Here is a 22,138-nt window from a genome sequence, read left to right as displayed (position 1 = left end):
CTCGTGAAACTTGATAGGAGTCCCAGGATTCCTGTGGCACGTGGAAAGGGACCCTTGGTCTCCCGCCTCAGCTGGAGAGGCGTCCCAATTGCCCTGCCAAGCCTCGAGGAGAATCCCGAGTTGTCCCTCGCAACTAGGCAGGAATCCTGCCGTCGCTGAACAAACACGTGGGTGGAAGGGCCATCCCCGTCGTAACTCGAGAATATACCCCAGGTTCCCGCCGCAACTCGAGAAAAACCATGAGACTTCCCCCTCGCCGCGAGATGAGGCCCGATTCCCCTGCACTGCGTGCAGAGCAATTCCGTGTTGCACATCACAGATGAAAGGAGCCTTGATTTCCTTGATGGCACTCCAGAGAAACCCCAAGAACACTGTTTCAAGGCTAGAGGGATCCTGAGGTCAGTGTAGCCACACGAAAGAGCTCCGTGGACCAAAAATCAACTCGAGATGAGAGGTTAGTCCCTGGCTTCGACTCCAGAGGAATATCACCTTACCACAAGCACCTCAAGAGGAGGCTTCTCTTAGCTCTAGGTATGTGAGAGGGACCCTGAGTTTGTAGCCTCAAGTGGAATGGACACCGCGATGCCCTGACTCGAAATAAGGCCGGATATCCCTGCAGTGACTTGAATGCAGGCTCGTCTTGCCTCTCCCAATACGAAAGGATGTCTGAATTCCCTGTGGAGACCACAGAGAAAGACCTAGTTCCCCACCTCATCGCGACCGGAGGCCTCACATCCTTTGAAAACTCCAGAGGTACGCGGAGATCAGTTCCTCCAAAGGAGACGATGCCTGACTCCTCGTGAAACTTGATAGGAGTCCCAGGATTCCTGTGGCTCGTGGAAAGGGACCCTTGGTCTCGCGCCTCAGCTGGAGAGGCGTCCCAGTTGCACTGCCAACCTTCGAGGACAATCCCGAGTTGTCCCTCGCAACTAGGCAGGAGTCCTGCCGTCGCTGAACAAACACGTGTGTGGAAGGGCCATCCCCGTCGTAAGTCGAGAATATACCCCAGGTTTCCGCCGCAACTCGAGAAAAACCATGAGACTTCCCCCTCGCCGCGAGATGAAGCCCGATTCCCCTGCATTGAGTGCAGAGCAATTCCGTGTTGCACATCACACATGAAAGGAGCCTTGATTTCCTTGATGGCACTCCAGAGAAACCCCAAGAACACTGTTTCAAGGCTAGAGGGATCCTGAGGTCACTGTAGCCACACGAAAGAGTTCCGTGGACCACAAATCAACTGGAGATGAGAGGTTAGTCCCTGGCTTCGACTCCAGAGGAAACCACCTTACCACAAGCACCTCAAGAGGAGGCTTCTCTCAGCTCTAGGTATGTGAGAGGGACCCTGAGTTTGCGGCCTCAAGTGGAAAGGACACCGCGATGCCCTGACTCGAAATAAGGCCGGATATCCCTGCAGTGACTTGAATGCAGGCTCGTCTTGCATCTCCCAAGATGAAAGGATGTCTGAATCCCCTCTGGAGACCACAGAGAAAGACCTATTTCCCCACCTCATCGCGACCGGAGGCCTCACATACTTTGAAAACTCCAGAGGTACACTGAGATCAGTGCCTCCAAAGGAGACGATGCCTGACTCCTCGTGAAACTTGAAAGGAGTCCCAAGATTCCTGTGGCACGTGGAAAGGGACACTTCATCTCCCGCCTCATCTGGAGAGGCGTTCCAATTGCCCTGCCAAGCCTCGAGGAGAATCCCGAGTTGTCCCTCGCAACTAGGCAGGAGTCCTGACGTCGCTGAACAAACACGTGGGTCGAAGGGCCATCCCCGTCGTAACTCGAGAATATACCCCAGGTTCCCCCCGCAACTCGAGAAAAACCATGAGACTTCCCCCTCGCCGCGAGATGAGGCCCGATTCCCCTGCACTGCGTGCAGAGCAATTCCGTGTTGCACATCACACATGTAAGGAGCCTTGATTTCCTTGATGGCACTCCAGAGAAACCCCAAGAACACTGTTTCAAGGCTAGAGGGATCCTGAGGTCACTGTAGCCACACGAAAGAGCTCCGTGGACCAAAAATCAACTCGAGAGGAGAGGTTAGTCCCTGGCTTCGACTCCAGAGGAATACCACCTTACCACAAGCACCTCAAGAGGAGGCTTCTCTCAGCTCTAGGTATGTGAGAGGGACCCTGAGTTTGTAGCCTCAAGTGGAATGGACACCGCGATGCCCTGACTCGAAATAAGGCCGGATATCCCTGTAGTGACTTGAATGTAGGCTCGTCTTGCCTCTCCCAAGACGAAAGGATGTCTGAATCCCCTGTGGAGACCACAGAGAAAGACCTAGTTCCCCACCTCATCGCGACCGGAGGCCTCACATCCTTTGAAAACTCCAGAGGTACGCGGAGATCAGTGCCTCCAAAGGAGACGATGCCTGACTCCTCGTGAAACTTGATAGGAGTCCCAGGATTCCTGTGGCACGTGGAAAGGGACCCTTGGTCTCGCGCCTCAGCTGGAGAGGCGTCCCAGTTGCACTGCCAACCTTCGAGGACAATCCCGAGTTGTCCCTCGCAACTAGGCAGGAGTCCTGCCGTCGCTGAACAAACACGTGTGTGGAAGGGCCATCCCCGTCTTAAGTCGAGAATATACCCCAGGTTCCCGCCGCAACTCGAGAAAAACCATGAGACTTCCCCCTCGCCGCGAGATGAAGCCCGATTCCCCTGCATTGAGTGCAGAGCAATTCCGTGTTGCACATCACACATGAAAGGAGCCTTGATTTCCTTGATGGCACTCCAGAGAAACCCCAAGAACACTGTTTCAAGGCTAGAGGGATCCTGAGGTCACTGTAGCTACACGAAAGAGCTCCGTGCACCACAAATCAACACGAGATGAGAGGTTAGTCCCTGGATTCGACTCCAGAGGAATACCACCTTACCACAAGCACCTCAAGAGGAGGCTTCTCTCAGCTCTAGGTATGTGAGAGGGACCCTGAGTTTGCGGCCTCAAGTGGAATGGACACTGCGATGCCCTGACGCGAAATAAGGCCAGATATCCCTGCAGTGACTTGAATGCAGGCTCGTCTTGCATCTCCCAACACGAAAGGATGTCTGAATCCCCTGTGGAGACCACAGAGAAAGACCAAGTTCCCCACCTCATCGCGACCGGAGGCCTCACATCCTTTGAAAACTCCAGACGTACGTAGAGATCAGTGCCTCCAAGGGAGACGATGCCTGACTCCTCGTGAAACTTGATAGGAGTCCCAGGATTCCTGTGGCACGTGGAAAGGGACCCTTGGTCTCCCGCCTCAGCTGGAGAGGCGTCCCAATTGCCCTGCCAAGCCTCGAGGAGAATCCCGAGTTTTCCCTCGCAACTAGGCAGGAGTCCTGCCGTCGCTGAACAAACACGTGGGTGGAAGGGCCATCCCCGTCGTAACTCGAGAATATACCACAGGTTCCCGCCGCAAGTCGAGAAAAACCATGAGACTTCCCTCTCACCGCGAGATGAGGCCCGATTCCCCTGCACTGCGTGCAGAGCAATTCCGTGTTGCACATCACACATGAAAGGAGCCTTGATTTCCTTGATGGCACTCCAGAGAAACCCCAAGAACACTGTTTCAAGGCTAGAGGGATCCTGAGGTCACTGTAGCAACACGAAAGAGCTTCGTGAACCACAAATCAACTGGAGATGAGAGGTTAGTCTCTGGCTTCAACTCCAGAGGAATACCACCTTACCACAAGCACCTCAAGAGGAGCCTTCTCTCAGCTCTAGGTATGTGAGAGGGACCCTGAGTTTGCAGCCTCAATTCGAATGGACACTGCGATGCCCTGACTCGAAATAAGGCCGGATATAACTGCAGTGACTTGAATGCAGGCTCGTCTTGCATCTCCCAAGACGAAAGGATGTCTGAATCCCCTGTGGAGACCACAGAGAAAGACCTAGTTCCCCACCTCATCGCGACCGGAGGCCTCACATCCTTTGAAAACTCCAGAGGTACGCGGAGATCAGTGCCTCCAAGGGAGACGATTCCTGACCCCTCGTGAAACTTGATAACAGTCCCAGGATTCCTGTGGCACGTGGAAAGGGAACCTTGGTCCCCCGCCTCAGCTGGAGAGGCGTTCCAATTGCCCTGCCAAGCCTCGAGGAGAATCCCGAGTTGTCCCTCGCAACTAGGAAGGAGTCCTGACGTCGCTGAACAAACACGTGTGTGGAAGGGCCATCCCCGTCGTAACTCGAGAATATACCCCAGGTTCCCGCCGCAACTCGAGAAAAACCATGAGACGTCCCCCTCGCCGCGAGATGAGGCCAGATTCCCCTGCAGTGCGTGCAGAGCAATTCCGTGCTGCACATCACACATGAAAGGAGCCTTGATTTCCTTGATGGCACTCCAGAGAAACCCCAAGAACACTGTTTCAAGGCTAGAGGGATCCTGAGGTCACTGTAGCTACACGAAAGAGCTCCGTGGACCAAAAATCAACTCGAGATGAGAGGTTAGTCCCTGGCTTCAACTCCAGAGGAATACCACCTTACCACAAGCACCTCAAGAGGAGGCTTCTCTCAGCTCTAGGTATGTGAGAGGGACCCTGAGTTTGCGGCATCAAGTGGAATGGACACCGCGATGCCCTGACTCGAAATAAGGCCGGATATCCCTGCAGTGACTTGAATGCAGGCTCGGCTTGCATTTCCCAAGATGAAAGGATGTCTGAATCCCTTGTGGAAACCACAGAGAAAGACCTAGTTCCCCACCTCATCGCGACCGGAGGCCTCACATACTTTGAAAATTCCAGAGGTACACTGAGATCAGTGCCTCCAAAGGAGACGATGCCTGACTCCTCGTGAAACTTGATAGGAGTCCCAGGATTCCTGTGGCACGTGGAAAGGGACCCTTGGTCTCCCGCCTCTGCTGGAGAGGCGTCCCAATTGCCCTGCCAAGTCTCGAGGAGAATCCCGAGTTGTCCCTCGCAACTAGGCAGGAGTCCTGACGTCGCTGAACAAACACGTGTGTGGAAGGGCCATCCCCGTCATAACTCGAGAATATTCCACAGGTTCCCGCCGCAACTCGAGAAAAACCATGAGACTTCCGCCTCGCCGCAAGATGAGGCCCGATTCCCCTGCACTGCATTCAAAGCAATTCAGTATTGTACATCAAACATGAAAGGAGCCTTGATTTCCTTGATGGCACTCCAGAGAAACCCCAAGAACACTGTTTCAAGGCTAGAGGGATCTGAGGTCAGTGTAGCAACACGAAAGGGCTCTGTGGACCAAGAATCAACTCGAGATGAGAGGTTAGTCCCTGGCTTCAACACCAGAGGAATACCACCTTACCACAAGCACCTCAAGAGGAGGCTTCTCTCAGCTCTAGGTATGTGAGAGGGACCCTGAGTTTGCGGCCTCAAGTGGAATGGACACTGCGATGCCCTGACGCGAAATAACGCCGGATATCTCTGCAGTGACTTGAATGCAGGCTCGTCTTGCATCTCCCAAGACAAAAGGATGTCTGAATCCCCTGTGGAGACCACAGAGAAAGACCAAGTTCCCCACCTCATCGCGACGGGAGGCCTCACATCCTTTGAAAACTCCAGACGTACGTAGAGATCAGTGCCTCCAAGGGAGACGATGCCTGACTCCTCGTGAAACTTGATAGGAGTCCCAGGATTCCTGTGGCACGTGGAAAGGGACCCTTGGTCTCCCGCCTCAGCTGGAGAGGCGTCCCAATTGCCCTGCCAAGCCTCGAGGAGAATCCCGAGTTTTCCCTCGCAACTAGGCAGGAGTCCTGCCGTCGCTGAACAAACACGTGGGTGGAAGGGCCATCCCCGTCGTAACTCGAGAATATACCCCAGGTTCCCGCCGCAACTCGCGAAAAACCATGAGACTTCCCTCTCACCGCGAGATGAGGCCCGATTCCCCTGTACTGCGTGCAGAGCAATTCCGTGTTGCACATCACACATGAAAGGAGCCTTGATTTCCTTGATGGCACTCCAGAGAAACCCCAAGAACACTGTTTCAAGGCTAGAGGGATCCTGAGGTCACTGTAGCAACACGAAAGAGCTCCGTGAACCACAAATCAACTGGAGATGAGAGGTTAGTCTCTGGCTTCAACTCCAGAGGAATACCACCTTACCACAAGCACCTCAAGAGGAGCCTTCTCTCAGCTCTAGGTATGTGAGAGGGACCCTGAGTTTGCAGCCTCAATTCGAATGGACACTGCGATGCCCTGACTCGAAATAAGGCCGGATATAACTGCAGTGACTTGAATGCAGGCTCGTCTTGCCTCTCCCAAGACGAAAGGATGTCTGAATCCCCTGTGGAGAGCACAGAGAAAGACCTAGTTCCCCACCTCATCGCGACCGGAGGCCTCACATTGTTTGAAAACTTCAGACGTACGCGGAGATCAGTGCCTCCAAAGGAGACGATGCCTGACTCCTCGTGAAACTTGATAGGAGTCCCAGGATTCCTGTGGCACGTGGAAAGGGACCCTTGGTCACCCGCCTCAGCTGGAGAGGCGTCACAGTTGCACTGCCAACCTTCGAGGACAATCCCGAGTTGTCCCTCGCAACTAGGCAGGAGTCCTGCCGTCGCTGAACCAACACGTGTGTGGAAGGGCCATCCCCGTCGTAAGTCGAGAATATACCCCAGGTTCCCGCCCCAACTCGAGAAAAACCATGAGACTTCCCCCCGCCGCGAGATGAGGCCCGATTCCCCTGCATTGAGTGCAGAGCAATTCCGTGTTGCACATCACACATGAAAGGAGCCTTGATTTCCTTGATGGCACTCCAGAGAAACCCCAAGAACACTGTTTCAAGGCTAGAGGGATCCTGAGGTCACTGTAGCAACACGAAAGAGCTCCGTGCACCAAAAATCAACTCGAGATGAGAGGTTAGTCCCTGGCTTCGACTCCAGAGGAATACCACCTTACCACAAGCACCTCAAGAGGAGGCTTCTCTCAGCTCTAGGTATGTGAGAGGGACCCTGAGTTTGCGGCCTCAAGTGGAATGGACACCGCGATGCCCTGACTCGAAATAAGGCCGGATATCCCTGCAGTGACTTGAATGCCGGCTCGTCTTGCATCTCCCAGGATGAAAAGATGTTTGAATCCCCTGTGGAGACCACAGAGAAAGACCTAGTTCCCCACCTCATCGCGACCGGAGGCCTCACATCCTTTGAAAACTCCAGAGGTACGCGGAGATCAGTGCCTCCAAAGGAGACGATGCCTGACTCCTCGTGAAACTTGATAGGAGTCCCAGGATTCCTGTGGCACGTGGAAAGGGACCCTTGGTCTCCCGCCTCAGCTGGAGAGGCGTCCCAGTTGCACTGCCAACCTTCGAGGACAATCCCGAGTTGTCCCTCGCAACTAGGCAGGAGTCCTGACGTCGCTGAACAAACATGTGTGTGGAAGGGCCATCCCCGTCGTAACTCGAGAATATACCCCAGGTTCTCGCCGCAACTCGAGAAAAACCATGAGACTTCCCCCCCGCCGCGAGATGAGGCCCGATTCCCCTGCACTGCGTGCAGAGCAATTCCGTGTTGCACATCACACATGAAAGGAGCCTTGATTTCCTTGATGGCACTCCAGAGAAACCCCAAGAACACTGTTTCAAGGCTAGAGGGATCCTGAGGTCACTGTAGCCACACGAAAGAGCTCCGTGGACCAAAAATCAACTCGAGATGAGAGGTTAGTCCCTGGCTTCGACTCCAGAGGAATACCACCTTACCACAAGCACCTCAAGAGGAGGCTTCTCTCAGCTCTAGGTATGTGAAAGGGACCCTGAGTTTGCGGCCTCAAGTGGAATGGACACCGCGATGCCCTGACTCGAAATAAGGCGGGATATCCCTGCAGTGACTTGAATGCAGGCTCGTCTTCCCTCTCCCAAGACGAAAGGATATCTGAATCCCCTCTGGAGACCACAGAGAAAGACCTAGTTCCCCATCTCATCGCGACCGGAGGCCTCACATCCTTTGAAAACTCCAGAGGTACGCGGAGATCAGTGCCTCCAAAGGGGACGATGCCTGACTCCTCGTGAAACTTGATAGGAGTCCCAGGATTCCTGTGACACGTTGAAAGGGACCCTTGGTCTCCCGCCTCAGCTGGAGAGGCGTCCCAGTTGCACTGCCAACCTTCGAGGACAATCCCGAGTTGTCCCTCGCAACTAGGCAGGAGTCCTGACGTCGCTGAAGAAACACGTGGGTGGAAGGGCCATTCCCGTCGTAACTCGAGAATATACCACAGGTTCCCGCCGCAACTCGTCAAAAACCATGAGACTTCCCCCTCGCCGCGAGATGAGCCCCGATTCCCCTGCACTGCGTGCAGAGCAATTCCGTGTTGCACATCAAACATGAAAGGAGCCTTGATTTCCTTGATGGCACTCCAGAGAAACCCCAAGAACACTGTTTCAAGGCTAGAGGGATCCTGAGGTCACTGTAGCAACACGAAAGAGCTCCGTGGACTAAAAATCAACTCGAGATGAAAGGTTAGTCCCTGGCTTCGACTCCAGAGGAATACCACCTTACCACAAGCACCTCAAGAGGAGGCTTGTCTCAGCTCTAGGTATGTGAGAGGGACCCTGAGTTTGCGGCCTGAAGTGGAATGGACTCTGCGATGCCCTGACACGAAAAAAGGCCGGATATCCCTGCAGTGACTTGAATGCAGGCTCGTCTTGCATCTCCCAAGATGAAAGGATGTCTGAATCCCCTGTGGAGACCACAGAGAAGGACCTAGTTCCCCACTTCATGGCGACCGGAGGCCTCACATCCTTTGAAAACTCCAGAGGTACTGGAAGATCAGTGCCTCCAAAGGAGACGATGCCTGACTCCTCGTGAAACTTGATAGGAGTCCCAGGATTCCTGTGGCACGTGGAAAGGGACCCTTGGTCTCCCGCCTCAGCTGGAGAGGCGTCCCAATTGCCCTGGCAAGCCTCGAGGAGAATCCCGAGTTGTCCCTCGCAACTAGGCAGGAGTCCTGACGTGGCTGAACAAACACGTGTGTGGAAGGGCATCCCCGTCGTAACTCGAGAATATACCCCAGGTTCCCGCCGCAAGTCGAGAAAAACCATGAGACTTCCCCCTCGCCGTGAGATGAGGCCCGATTCCCCTGCACTGCATGCAGAGCAATTCCGTGTTGCACATCACACATGAAAGGAGTCTTGATTTCCTTGATGGCACTCCAGAGAAACCCCAAGAACACTGTTTCAAGGCTAGAGGGATCCTGAGGTCACTGTAGCAACACGAAAGAGCTCCGTGGACCACTAATCAACTCGAGACGAGAGGTTAGTCCCTGGCTTCGACTCCAGAGGAATACCACCTTACCCCAAGCACCTCAAGAGGAGGCTTGTCTCAGCTCTAGGTATGTGAGAGGGACCGTAATTTTGCGGCCTCAAGAGGAATGAACACTGCGATGCCCTGACTCGAAATAAGGCCGGATATCCCTGCAGTGACTTGACTGCAGGCTCGTCTTGCATCTCCCAAGACGAAAGGATGTCTAAATCCCCTGTAGGGACCAGAGAGAAAGACCTAGTTCCCCACCTCATCACGATCGGAGGCCTCACATCCTTTGAAAACTCCAGAGGTACGCGGAGATCAGTGCCTCCAAAGGAGCCGATGCCTGACTCCTCGTGAAACTTGATAGGAGTCCCAGGATTCCAGTGGCACGTGGAAAGGGACCCTTGGTCTCCCGCCTCAGCTGGAGAGGCGTCCCAATTGCCCTGCCAAGCCTCGAGGAGAATCCCGAGTTGTCCCTCGCAACTAGGCAGGAATCCTGCCGTCGCTGAACAAACACGTGGGTGGAAGGGCCATCCCCGTCGTAACTCGAGAATATACCCCAGGTTCCCGCCGCAACTCGAGAAAAACCATGAGACGTCCCCCTCGCCGCGAGATGAGGCCCGATTCCCCTGCACTGCGTGCAGAGCAATTCCGTGTTGCACATCACAGATGAAAGGAGCCTTGATTTCCTTGATGGCACTCCAGAGAAACCCCAAGAACACTGTTTCAAGGCTAGAGGGATCCTGAGGTCACTGTAGCCACACGAAAGAGCTCCGTGGACCAAAAATCAACTCGAGATGAGAGGTTAGTCCCTGGCTTCGACTCCAGAGGAATATCACCTTACCACAAGCACCTCAAGAGGAGGCTTCTCTTAGCTCTAGGTATGTGAGAGGGACCCTGAGTTTGTAGCCTCAAGTGGAATGGACACCGCGATGCCCTGACTCGAAATAAGGCCGGATATCCCTGCAGTGACTTGAATGCAGGCTCGTCTTGCCTCTCCCAAGACGAAAGGATGTCTGAATCCCCTGTGGAGACCACAGAGAAAGACCTAGTTCCCCACCTCATCGCGACCGGAGGCCTCACATCCTTTGAAAACTCCAGAGGTACGCGGAGATCAGTTCCTCCAAAGGAGACGATGCCTGACTCCTCGTGAAACTTGATAGGAGTCCCAGGATTCCTGTGGCACATGGAAAGGGACCCTTGGTCTCGCGCCTCAGCTGGAGAGGCGTCCCAGTTGCACTGCCAACCTTCGAGGACAATCCCGAGTTGTCCCTCGCAACTAGGCAGGAGTCCTGCCGTCGCTGAACAAACACGTGTGTGGAAGGGCCATCCCCGTCGTAAGTCGAGAATATACCCCAGGTTTCCGCCGCAACTCGAGAAAAACCATGAGACTTCCCCCTCGCCGCGAGATGAAGCCCGATTCCCCTGCATTGAGTGCAGAGCAATTCCGTGTTGCACATCACACATGAAAGGAGCCTTGATTTCCTTGATGGCACTCCAGAGAAACCCCAAGAACACTGTTTCAAGGCTAGAGGGATCCTGAGGTCACTGTAGCTACACGAAAGAGCTCCGTGCACCACAAATCAACACGAGATGAGAGGTTAGTCCCTGGATTCGACTCCAGAGGAATACCACCTTACCACAAGCACCTCAAGAGGAGGCTTCTCTCAGCTCTAGGTATGTGAGAGGGACCCTGAGTTTGCGGCCTCAAGTGGAATGGACACTGCGATGCCCTGACGCGAAATAAGGCCAGATATCCCTGCAGTGACTTGAATGCAGGCTCGTCTTGCATCTCCCAAGATGAAAGGATGTCTGAATCCCCTGTGGAGACCACAGAGAAAGACCTAGTTCCCCACTTCATGGCGACCGGAGGCCTCACTTCCTTTGAAAACTCCAGAGGTACGCGGAGATCAGTGCCTCCAAAGGAGACGATACCTGACTCCTCGTGAAACTTGATAGGAGTCCCAGGATTCCTGTGGCACGTGGAAAGGGACCCTTGGTCTCCCGCCTCAGCTGGAGAGGCGTCACAATTGCCCTCCCAAGCCTCGAGGAGAATCCCGAGTTTTCCCTCGCAACTAGGCAGGAGTCCTGCCGTCGCTGAACAAACACGTGGGTGGAAGGGCCATCCCCGTCGTAACTCGAGAATATACCCCAGGTTCCCGCCGCAACTCGAGAAAAACCATGAGACGTCCCCCTCGCCGCGAGATGAGGCCAGATTCACCTGCAGTGCGTGCAGAGCAATTCAGTGCTGCACATCACACATGAAAGGAGCCTTGATTTCCTTGATGGCACTCCAGAGAAACCCCAAGAACACTGTTTCAAGGCTAGAGGGATCCTGAGGTCACTGTAGCCACACGAAAGAGTTCCGTGGACCACAAATCAACTGGAGATGAGAGGTTTGTCCCTGGCTTCGACTCCAGAGGAAACCACCTTACCACAAGCACCTCAAGAGGAGGCTTCTCTCAGCTCTAGGTATGTGAGAGGGACCCTGAGTTTGCGGCCTCAAGTGGAAAGGACACCGCGATGCCCTGACTCGAAATAAGGCCGGATATCCCTGCAGTGACTTGAATGCAGGCTCGGCTTGCATCTCCCAAGATGAAAGGATGTCTGAATCCCCTCTGGAGACCACAGAGAAAGACCTATTTCCCCACCTCATCGCGACCGGAGGCCTCACATACTTTGAAAACTCCAGAGGTACACTGAGATCAGTGCCTCCAAAGGAGACGATGCCTGACTCCTCGTGAAACTTGAAAGGAGTCCCAAGATTCCTGTGGCACGTGGAAAGGGACACTTCATCTCCCGCCTCATCTGGAGAGGCGTTCCAATTGCCCTGCCAAGCCTCGAGGAGAATCCCGAGTTGTCCCTCGCAACTAGGCAGGAGTCCTAACGTCGCTGAACAAACACGTGGGTCGAAGGGCCATCCCCGTCGTAACTCGAGAATATACCCCAGGTTCCCGCCGCAACTCGAGAAAAACCATGAGACTTCCCCCTCGCCGCGAGATGAGGCCCGATTCCCCTGCACTGCGTGCAGAGCTATTCCGTGTTGCACATCACACATGTAAGGAGCCTTGATTTCCTTGATGGCACTCCAGAGAAACCCCAAGAACACTGTTTCAAGGCTAGAGGGATCCTGAGGTCACTGTAGCCACACGAAAGAGCTCCGTGGACCAAAAATCAACTCGAGAGGAGAGGTTAGTCCCTGGCTTCGACTCCAGAGAAATACCACCTTACCACAAGCACCTCAAGAGGAGGCTTCTCTTAGCTCTAGGTATGTGAGAGGGACCCTGAGTTTGTAGCCTCAAGTGGAATGGACACCGCGATGCCCTGACTCGAAATAAGGCCGGATATCCCTGTAGTGACATGAATGTAGGCTCGTCTTGCCTCTCCCAAGACGAAAGGATGTCTGAATCCCCTGTGGAGACCACAGAGAAAGACCTAGTTCCCCACCTCATCGCGACCGGAGGCCTCACATCCTTTGAAAACTCCAGAGGTACGCGGAGTTCAGTGCCTCCAAAGGAGACGATGCCTGACTCCTCGTGAAACTTGATAGGAGTCCCAGGATTCCTGTGGCACGTGGAAAGGGACCCTTGGTCTCCCGCCTCACCTGGCGAGGCGTCCCAGTTGCACTGCCAACCTTCGAGGACAATCCCGAGTTGTCCCTCGCAACTAGGCAGGAGTCCTGACGTCGCTGAACAAACACGTGTGTGGAAGGGCCATCCCCGTCGTAACTCGAGAATATACCCCAGGTTCCCACCGCAACTCAAGAAAAACCATGAGACTTCCCCCTCGCCGCGAGATGAGGCCCGATTCCCCTGCACTGCGTGCAGAGCAATTCCGTGTTGCACATCACACATGAAAGGAGCCTTGATTTCCTTGATGGCACTCCAGAGAAACCCCAAGAACACTGTTTCAAGGCTAGAGGGATCCTGAGGTCACTGTAGCACCACGAAAGAGATCCGTGGACCAAAAATCAACTCGAGATGAGAGGTTAGTCCCTGGCTTCGACTCCAGAGAAATACCACCTTACCACAAGCACCTCAAGAGGAGGCTTCTCTCAGCTCTAGGTATGTGAAAGGGACCCTGAGTTTGCGGCCTCAAGTGGAATGGACACCGCGATGCCCTGACTCGAAATAAGGCGGGATATCCCTGCAGTGACTTGAATGCAGGCTCGTCTTCCCTCTCCCAAGACGAAAGGATGTCTGAATCCCCTCTGGAGACCACAGAGAATGACCTAGTTCCCCATCTCATCGCGACCGGAGACCTCACATCCTTTGAAAACTCCAGAGGTACGCGGAGATCAGTGCCTCCAAAGGAGACGATGCCTGACTCCTCGTGAAACTTGATAGGAGTCCCAGGATTCCTGTGGCACGTTGAAAGGGACCCTTGGTCTCCCGCCTCAGCTGGAGAGGCGTCCCAGTTGCACTGCCAACCTTCGAGGACAATCCCGAGTTGTCCCTCGCAACTAGGCAGGAGTCCTGACGTCGCGGAAGAAACACGTGGGTGGAAGGGCCATCCCCGTCGTAACTCGAGAATATACCCCAGGTTCCCGCCGCAACTCGTCAAAAACCATGAGACTTCCCTCTCGCCGAGAGATGAGCCCCGATTCCCCTGCACTGCGTGCAGAGCAATTCCGTGTTGCACATCACACATGAAAGGAGCCTTGATTTCCTTGATGGCACTCCAGAGAAACCCCAAGAACACTGTTTCAAGGCTAGAGGGATCCTGAGGTCACTGTAGCAACACGAAAGAGCTCCGTGGACCAAAAATCAACTGGAGATGAGAGGTTAGTCCCTGGATTCGACTCCAGAGGAATACCACCTTACCACAAGCACCTCAAGAGGAGGCTTCTCTCAGCTCTAGGTATGTGAGAGGGACCCTGAGTTTGCGGCCTGAAGTGGAATGGACTCTGCGATGCCCTGACACGAAATAAGGCCGGATATCCCTGCAGTGACTTGAATGCAGGCTCGTCTTGCATCTCCCAAGATGAAAGGATGTCTGAATCCCCTGTGGAGACCACAGAGAAGGACCTAGTTCCCCACCTCATCGCGACCGGAGGCCTCACATCCTTTGAAAACTCCAGAGGTACGCGGAGATCAGTGCCTCCAAAGGAGCCGATGCCTGACTCCTCGTGCAACTTGATAGGAGTCCCAGGATTCCTGTGGCACGTGGAAAGGGACCCTTGGTCTCCGCCTCAGCTGGAGAGGCGTCCCAATTGCCCTACCAAGCCTCGAGGAGAATCCCCAGTTTTCCCTCGCAACTAGGTAGGAGTCCTGACGTGGCTGAACAAACACGTGTGTGGAAGAGCATCCCCGTCGTAACTCGAGAATATACCCCAGGTTCCCGCCGCAAGTCGAGAAAAACCATGAGACTTCCCCCTCGCCGCGAGATGAGGCCCGATTCCCCTGCATTGCATGCAGAGCAATTCCGTGTTGCACATCACACATGAAAGGAGCCTTGATTTCCTTGATGGCACTCCAGAGAAACCCCAAGAACACTGTTTCAAGGCTCGAGGGATCCTGAGGTGACTGTAGCAACACGAATGAGTTCCGTGGACCAAAAATCAACTCGAGATGAGAGGGTAGGCCCTGGCTTCGACTCCAGAGGAATACCACCTTACCACAAGCACCTCAAGAGGAGGCTTCTCTCAGCTCTATGTATGTGAGAGGGACCCTGAATTTGCGGCCTCAAGTGGAATGGACACCGCGATGCCCTGACTCGAATTAAGGCCGCATATCCCTGCAGTGACTTGAATGCAGGCTCGTCTTGCATCTCCGAAGATGAAAGGATGTTTGAATCCCCTGTGAAGACCACAGAGAAAGACCTAGTTCCCCACCTCATCGCGACCGGAGGCCTCACATCCTTTGAAAACTCCAGAGGTACGCGGAGATCAGTGCCTCCAAAGGAGACGATGCCTGACTCCTCGTGAAACTTGATAGGAGTCCCAGGATTCTTGTGGCACGTGGAAAGGGACACTTGGTCTCCCGCCTCAGCTGGAGAGGCATTCCAATTGCCCTCCCAAGCCTCGAGGAGAATCCCGAGTTGTCCCTCCCAACTAGGTAGGAGTCCTGACGTGGCTGAACAAACACGTGGGTGGAAGGGCCATCCCCGTCGTAACTCGAGAATATATCCCAGGTTCCCGCCGCAACTCGAGAAAAACCATGAGACTTCCCCCTCGCCGCGAGATGAGGCCCGATTCCCCTGTACTGCGTGCAGAGCAATTCCCTGTTGCACATCACACATGAAAGGAGCCTAGATTTCCTTGATGGCACTCCAGAGAAACCCCAAGAACACTGTTTTAAGGCTAGAGGATCCTGAGGTCACTGAAGCAAAACGAAAGAGTTCCGCGGACCAAGAATCAACTCGAGATGAGAGGTTAGTCCCTGGCTTCGACTCCAGAGGAATACCAGCTTACCACAAGCACCTCAAGAGGAGGCTTCTCTCAGCTCTAGGTATGTGAGGGGACCCTGAGTTTGCGGCCTCAAGTGGAATGGACACTGCGATGCCCTGACGCGAAATAACGCCGGATATCCCTGCAGTGCCTTGAATGCAGGCTCGTCTTGCTTCTCCCAAGACGAAAGGATGACTGAATCCCCTGTGGAGACCACAGAGAAAGACCTAGTTCCCCACCTCATCGCGACCGGAGGCCTCACATCCTTTGAAAACTCCAGAGGTACGCGGAGATCAGTGCCTCCAAAGGAGAAGATGCCTGACTCCTCGTGAAACTTGATAGGAGTCCCAGGATTCCTGTGGCACGTGGAAAGGGACCCTTGGTCTCCCGCCTCAGCTGGAGAGGCGTTCCAATTGCCCTGCCAAGCCTCGAGGAGAATCCCGAGTTTTCCCTCGCAACTAGGCAGGAGTCCTGCCGTCGCTGAACAAACACGTGGGTGGAAGGGCCATCCCTGTCGTAACTCGATAATATACCCCAGGTTCTCGTCGCAACTCGAGAAAAACCATGAGACTTCCCCCTCGCCGTGAGATGAGGCCCGATTCCCCTGCACTGCATGCAGAGCAATTCCGTGTTGCACATCACACATGAAAGGAGTCTTGATTTCCTTGATGACACTCCAGAGAAAACCCAAGAACACTGTTTCAAGGCTAGAGGGATCCTGAGGTCACTGTAGCAACACGAAAGAGCTCCGTGGACCACAAATGAACTCGAGACGAGAGGTTAGTCCCTGGCTTCGACTCCAGAGGAATACCACCTTACCACAAGCACCTCAAGAGGAGGCTTGTCTCAGCTCTAGGTATGTGAGAGGGACCGTAATTTTGCGGCCTCAAGAGGAATGAACACTGCGATGCCCTGACGCGAAATAAGGCCGGATATCCCTGCAGTGACTTGAATGCAGGCTGGTCTTGCATCTCCCAAGACGAAAGGATGTCTAAATCCCCTGTGGGGACCAGAGAGAAAGACCTAGTTCCCCACCTCATCACGATCGGAGGCCTCACATCCTTTGAAAACTCCAGAGGTACGCGGAGATCAGTGCCTCCAAAGGAGACGATGCCTGACTCCTCGTGAAACTTGATAGGAGTCCCAGGATTCCTGTGGCACGTGGAAAGGGACCCTTGGTCTCCCGCGTCAGCTGGAGAGGCGTCCCAATTGCCCTGCCAAGCCTCGAGGAGAATCCCGAGTTGTCCCTCGCAACTAGGCAGGAGTCCTGGCGTCGCTGAACAAACACGTGGGTGGAAGGGCCATCCTCGTCGTAACTCGAGAATATACCCCAGGTTCCTGCCGCAACTCGAGAAAAACCATGAGACTTCCCCCTCGCCGCGAGATGAGGCCCGATTCCCCTGCACTGCATGCAGAGCAATTCCGTGTTGCACATCACACATGAAAGGAGCCTTGATTTCCTTGATGGCACTCCAGAGAATCCCCAAGAACACTGTTTCAAGGCTAGAGCGATCCTGAGGTCACTGTAGCAACACGAAAGAGCTCCGTGGACCAAAAATCAACTGGAGATGAGAGGTTAGTCCCTGGCTTCGACTCCAGAGGAATACCACCTTACCACAAGCACCTCAAGAGGAGGCTTCTCTCAGCTCTAGGTATGTGAGAGGGACCCTGAGTTTGCGGCCTCAGGTGGAATGGACACCGCGATGCCCTGACTCGAAATAAGGCCAGATATCTCTGCAGTGACTTGAATGCCGGCTCGTCTTGCATCTCCCAAGATGAAAGGATGTTTGAATCCCCTGTGGAGACCACAGAGAAAGACCTAATTCCCCACCTCATCGCGACCTGAGGCCTCAAATCCTTTGAAAACTCCAGAGGTACGCGGAGATCAGTGTCTCCAAAAGGGACGATGCCTGACTCCTCGTGAAACTTGATAGGAGTCCCAGGATTCCTGTGGCACGTGAAAAGGGACACTTGGTCTCCCGCCTCAGCTGGAGAGGCGTCCCAATTGCCCTGCCAAGCCTCAAGGAGAATCCCGAGTTGTCCCTCGCAACTAGACAGGAGTCCTGACGTCACTGAATAAACATGTGGATGGAAGGGCCATCCCCGTCGTAACTCGAGAATATACCCCAGGTTCCCGCCGCAACTCGAGGAAAACCATGAGACTTCCCCCTCGCCGCGAGATGAGGCCCGATTCCCCTGCACTGCGTGCAGAGCAATTCCCTGTTGAACATCACACATGAAAGGAGCCTAGATTTCCTTGATGGCACTCCAGAGAAACCCCAAGAACACTGTTTCAAGGCTAGAGGATCCTGAGGTCACTGAAGTAAAACGAAAGAGCTCCGTGGACCAAAAATCAACTCGAGATGAGAGGTTAGTCCCTGGCTTCGACTCCAGAGGAATACCACCTTACCACAAGCACCTCAAAAGGAGGCTTCTCTCAGCTCTAGGTATGTGAGAGGGACCCTGAGTTTGCGGCCTCAAGTGGAAAGGACACCGCGATGCCCTGACCCGAAATAAGGCCGGATATCCCTGCAGTGACTTGAATGCAAGCTCGTCTTGCATCTCCCAAGACGAAAGGATGTCTGAATCCCCTGTGGAGACCACAGAGAAAGACCTAGTTCCCCACTTCATGGCGACCGGAGGCCCCACATCCTTTGAAAACTCCAGAGGTACGCGGAGATCAGTGCCTCCAAAGGAGAGGATACCTGACTCCTCGTGAAACTTGATACGAAGCCCAGGATTCCTGTGGTACGTGGAAAGGGACCCTTGGTCTCCCGCCTCAGCTGGAGTGACGTCCCAATTGCCCTGCCAAGCCTCGAGGAGAATCTCCAGTTGTCCCTCGCAACTAGGCAGGAGTGCTGACGTTGCTGAACAAACACGTGGGTGGAAGGGCCATCCCCGTCGAAACTCGAGAATATACCCCAGGTCCCCGCCGCAACTCGAGAAAAACCATGAGACTTCCCCCTCGCCGTGAGATGAGGCCCGATTCCCCTGCACTGCATTCAAAGCAATTCCGTATTGCACATCAAACATGAAAGGAGCCTTGATTTCCTTGATGGCACTCCAGAGAAACCCCAAGAACACTGTTTCAAGGCTAGAGGGATCCTGAGGTCACTGTAGCAACACGAAAGAGCTCCGTGGACCAAAAATCAACTCGAGATGAGAGGTTAGTCCCTGGCTTCGACTCCAGAGGAATACCACCTTACCACAAGCACCTCAAGAGGAGGCTTCTCTCAGCTCTAGGTATGTGAGAGGGACCCTGAGTTTGCGGCCTCAAGTGGAATGGACACTGCGATGCCCTGACGCGAAATAACCCCGGATATCCCTGCAGTGCCTTGAATGCAGGCTCGTCTTACATCTCCCAAGACGAAAGGATGTCTGAATCCCCTGTGGAGACCACAGAGAAAGACCTAGTTCCCCACCTCATCGCGACCGGAGGCCTCACATCCTTTGAAAACTCCAGACGTACGCGGAGATCAGTGCCTCCAAGGCACACGATGCCTGACTCCTCGTGAAACTTGATAGGAGTCCCAGGATTCCTGTGGCACGTGAAAAGGGACCCTTGGTCTCCCGCCTCAGCTGGAGAGGGGTCCCAATTGCCCTGCCAAGCATCGAGGAGAATCCCGAGTTTTCCCTCGCAACTAGGCAGGAGTCCTGCCGTCGCTGAACAAACACGTGGGTGGAAGGGCCATCCCCGTCGTAACTCGAGAATATACCCCAGGTTCCCGCCGCAACTCGAGAAAAACCATGAGACTTCCCCCTCGCCGCGAGATGAGGCCCGATTCCCCTGCACTGCGTGCAGAGCAATTCCGTGTTGCACATCACACATGAAAGGAGCCTTGATTTCCTTGATGGCACTCCAGAGAAACCTCAAGAACACTGTTTCAAGGCTAGAGGGATCCTGAGGTCACTGTAGCCACACGAAAGAGCTCCGTGGACCAAAAATCAACTCGAGATGAGAGGTTAGTCCCTGGCTTCGACTCCAGAGGAATACCACCTTACCACAAGCACCTCAAGAGGAGGCTTCTCTTAGCTTCAGGTATGTGAGAGGGACCCTGAGTTTGTAGCCTCAAGTGGAATGAACACCGCGATGCCCTGACTCGAAATAAGGCCGGATATCCCTGCAGTGACTTGAATGCAGGCTCGTCTTGCCTCTCCCAAGACGAAAGGATGTCTGAATCCCCTGTGGAGACCACAGAGAAAGACCTAGTTCCCCACCTCATCGCGACCGGAGGCCTCACATCCTTTCAAAACTCCAGAGGTACGCGGAGATCAGTGCCTCCAAAGGAGACGATGCCTGACTCCTCGTGAAACTTGATAGGAGTCCCAGGATTCCTGTGGCACGTGGAAAGGGACCCTTGGTCTCCCGCCTCAGCTGGAGAGGCGTCCCAATTGCCCTCCCAAGCCTCGAGGAGAATCCCGAGTTTTCCCTCGCAACTAGGCAGGAGTCCTGCCGTCGCTGAACAAACACGTGGGTGGAAGGGCCATCCCCGTCGTAACTCGAGAATATACCCCAGGTTCCCGCCGCAACTCGTCAAAAACCATGAGACTTCCCCCTCGCCGCGAGATGAGCCCCGATTCCCCTGCACTGCGTGCAGAGCAATTCCGTGTTGCACATCACACATGAAAGGAGCCTTGATTTCCTTGATGGCACTCCAGAGAAACCCCAAGAACACTGTTTCAAGGCTAGAGGGATCCTGAGGTCACTGTAGCAACACGAAAGAGCTCCGTGGACCAAAAATCAACTGGAGATGAGAGGTTAGTCCCTGGATTCGACTCCAGAGGAATACCACCTTACCACAAGCACCTCAAGAGGAGGCTTCTCTCAGCTCTAGGTATGTGAGAGGGACCCTGAGTTTGCAGCCTGAAGTGGAATGGACTCTGCGATGCCCTGACACGAAATAAGGCCGGATATCCCTGCAGTGACTTGAATGCAGGCTCGTCTTGCATCTCCCAAGATGAAAGGATGTCTGAATCCCCTGTGGAGACCACAGAGAAGGACCTAGTTCCCCACCTCATCGCGACCGGAGGCCTCACATCCTTTGAAAACTCCAGAGGTACGCGGAGATCAGTGCCTCCAAAGGAGCCGATGCCTGACTCCTCGTGCAACTTGATAGGAGTCCCAGGATTCTTGTGGCACGTGGAAAGGGACACTTGGTCTCCCGCCTCAGCTGGGGAGGCGTTCCAATTGCCCTCCCAAGCCTCGAGGAGAATCCCGAGTTGTCCCTCCCAACTAGGTAGGAGTCCTGACGTGGCTGAACAAACACGTGGGTGGAAGGGCCATCCCCGTCGTAACTCGAGAATATATCCCAGGTTCCCGCCGCAACTCGAGAAAAACCATGAGACTTCCCCCTCGCCGCGAGATGAGGCCCGATTCCCCTGTACTGCGTGCAGAGCAATTCCCTGTTGCACATCACACATGAAAGGAGCCTAGATTTCCTTCATGGCACTCCAGAGAAACCCCAAGAACACTGTTTTAAGGCTAGAGGATCCTGAGGTCACTGAAGCAAAACGAAAGAGTTCCGCGGACCAAGAATCAACTCGAGATGAGAGGTTAGTCCCTGGCTTCGACTCCAGAGGAATACCAGCTTACCACAAGCACCTCAAGAGGAGGCTTCTCTCAGCTCTAGGTATGTGAGAGGGACCCTGAGTTTGCGGCCTCAAGTGGAATGGACACTGCGATGCCCTGACGCGAAATAACGCCGGATATCCCTGCAGTGCCTTGAATGCAGGCTCGTCTTGCTTCTCCCAAGACGAAAGGATGACTGAATCCCCTGTGGAGACCACAGAGAAAGACCTAGTTCCCCACCTCATCGCGACCGGAGGCCTCACATCCTTTGAAAACTCCAGAGGTACGCGGAGATCAGTGCCTCCAAAGGAGACGATGCCTGACTCCTCGTGAAACTTGATAGGAGTCCCAGGATTCCTGTGGCACGTGGAAAGGGACACTTGGTCTCCCGCCTCAGCTGGAGAGGCGTTCCAATTGCCCTGCCAAGCCTCGAGGAGAATCCCGAGTTTTCCCTCGCAACTAGGCAGGAGTCCTGCCGTCGCTGAACAAACACGTGGGTGGAAGGGCCATCCCTGTCGTAACTCGATAATATACCCCAGGTTCTCGCCGCAACTCGAGAAAAACCATGAGACTTCCCCCTCGCCGTGAGATGAGGCCCGATTCCCCTGCACTGCATGCAGAGCAATTCCGTGTTGCACATCACACATGAAAGGAGTCTTGATTTCCTTGATGGCACTCCAGAGAAAACCCAAGAACACTGTTTCAAGGCTAGAGGGATCCTGAGGTCACTGTAGCAACACGAAAGAGCTCCGTGGACCACAAATCAACTCGAGACGAGAGGTTAGTCCCTGGCTTCGACTCCAGAGGAATACCACCTTACCACAAGCACCTCAAGAGGAGGCTTGTCTCAGCTCTAGGTATGTGAGAGGGACCGTAATTTTGCGGCCTCAAGAGGAATGAACACTGCGATGCCCTGACGCGAAATAAGGCCGGATATCCCTGCAGTGACTTGAATGCAGGCTCGTCTTGCATCTCCCAAGACG

The sequence above is a fragment of the Cervus elaphus genome, chromosome 24, assembly GCF_910594005.1.
Source record: "Cervus elaphus chromosome 24, mCerEla1.1, whole genome shotgun sequence".
In the NCBI taxonomy this organism is placed as follows: Eukaryota; Metazoa; Chordata; class Mammalia; order Artiodactyla; family Cervidae; genus Cervus; species Cervus elaphus.
The sequence above is the reverse complement of the archived record's forward strand: the minus strand, read 5'-3'. Positions refer to the sequence as shown.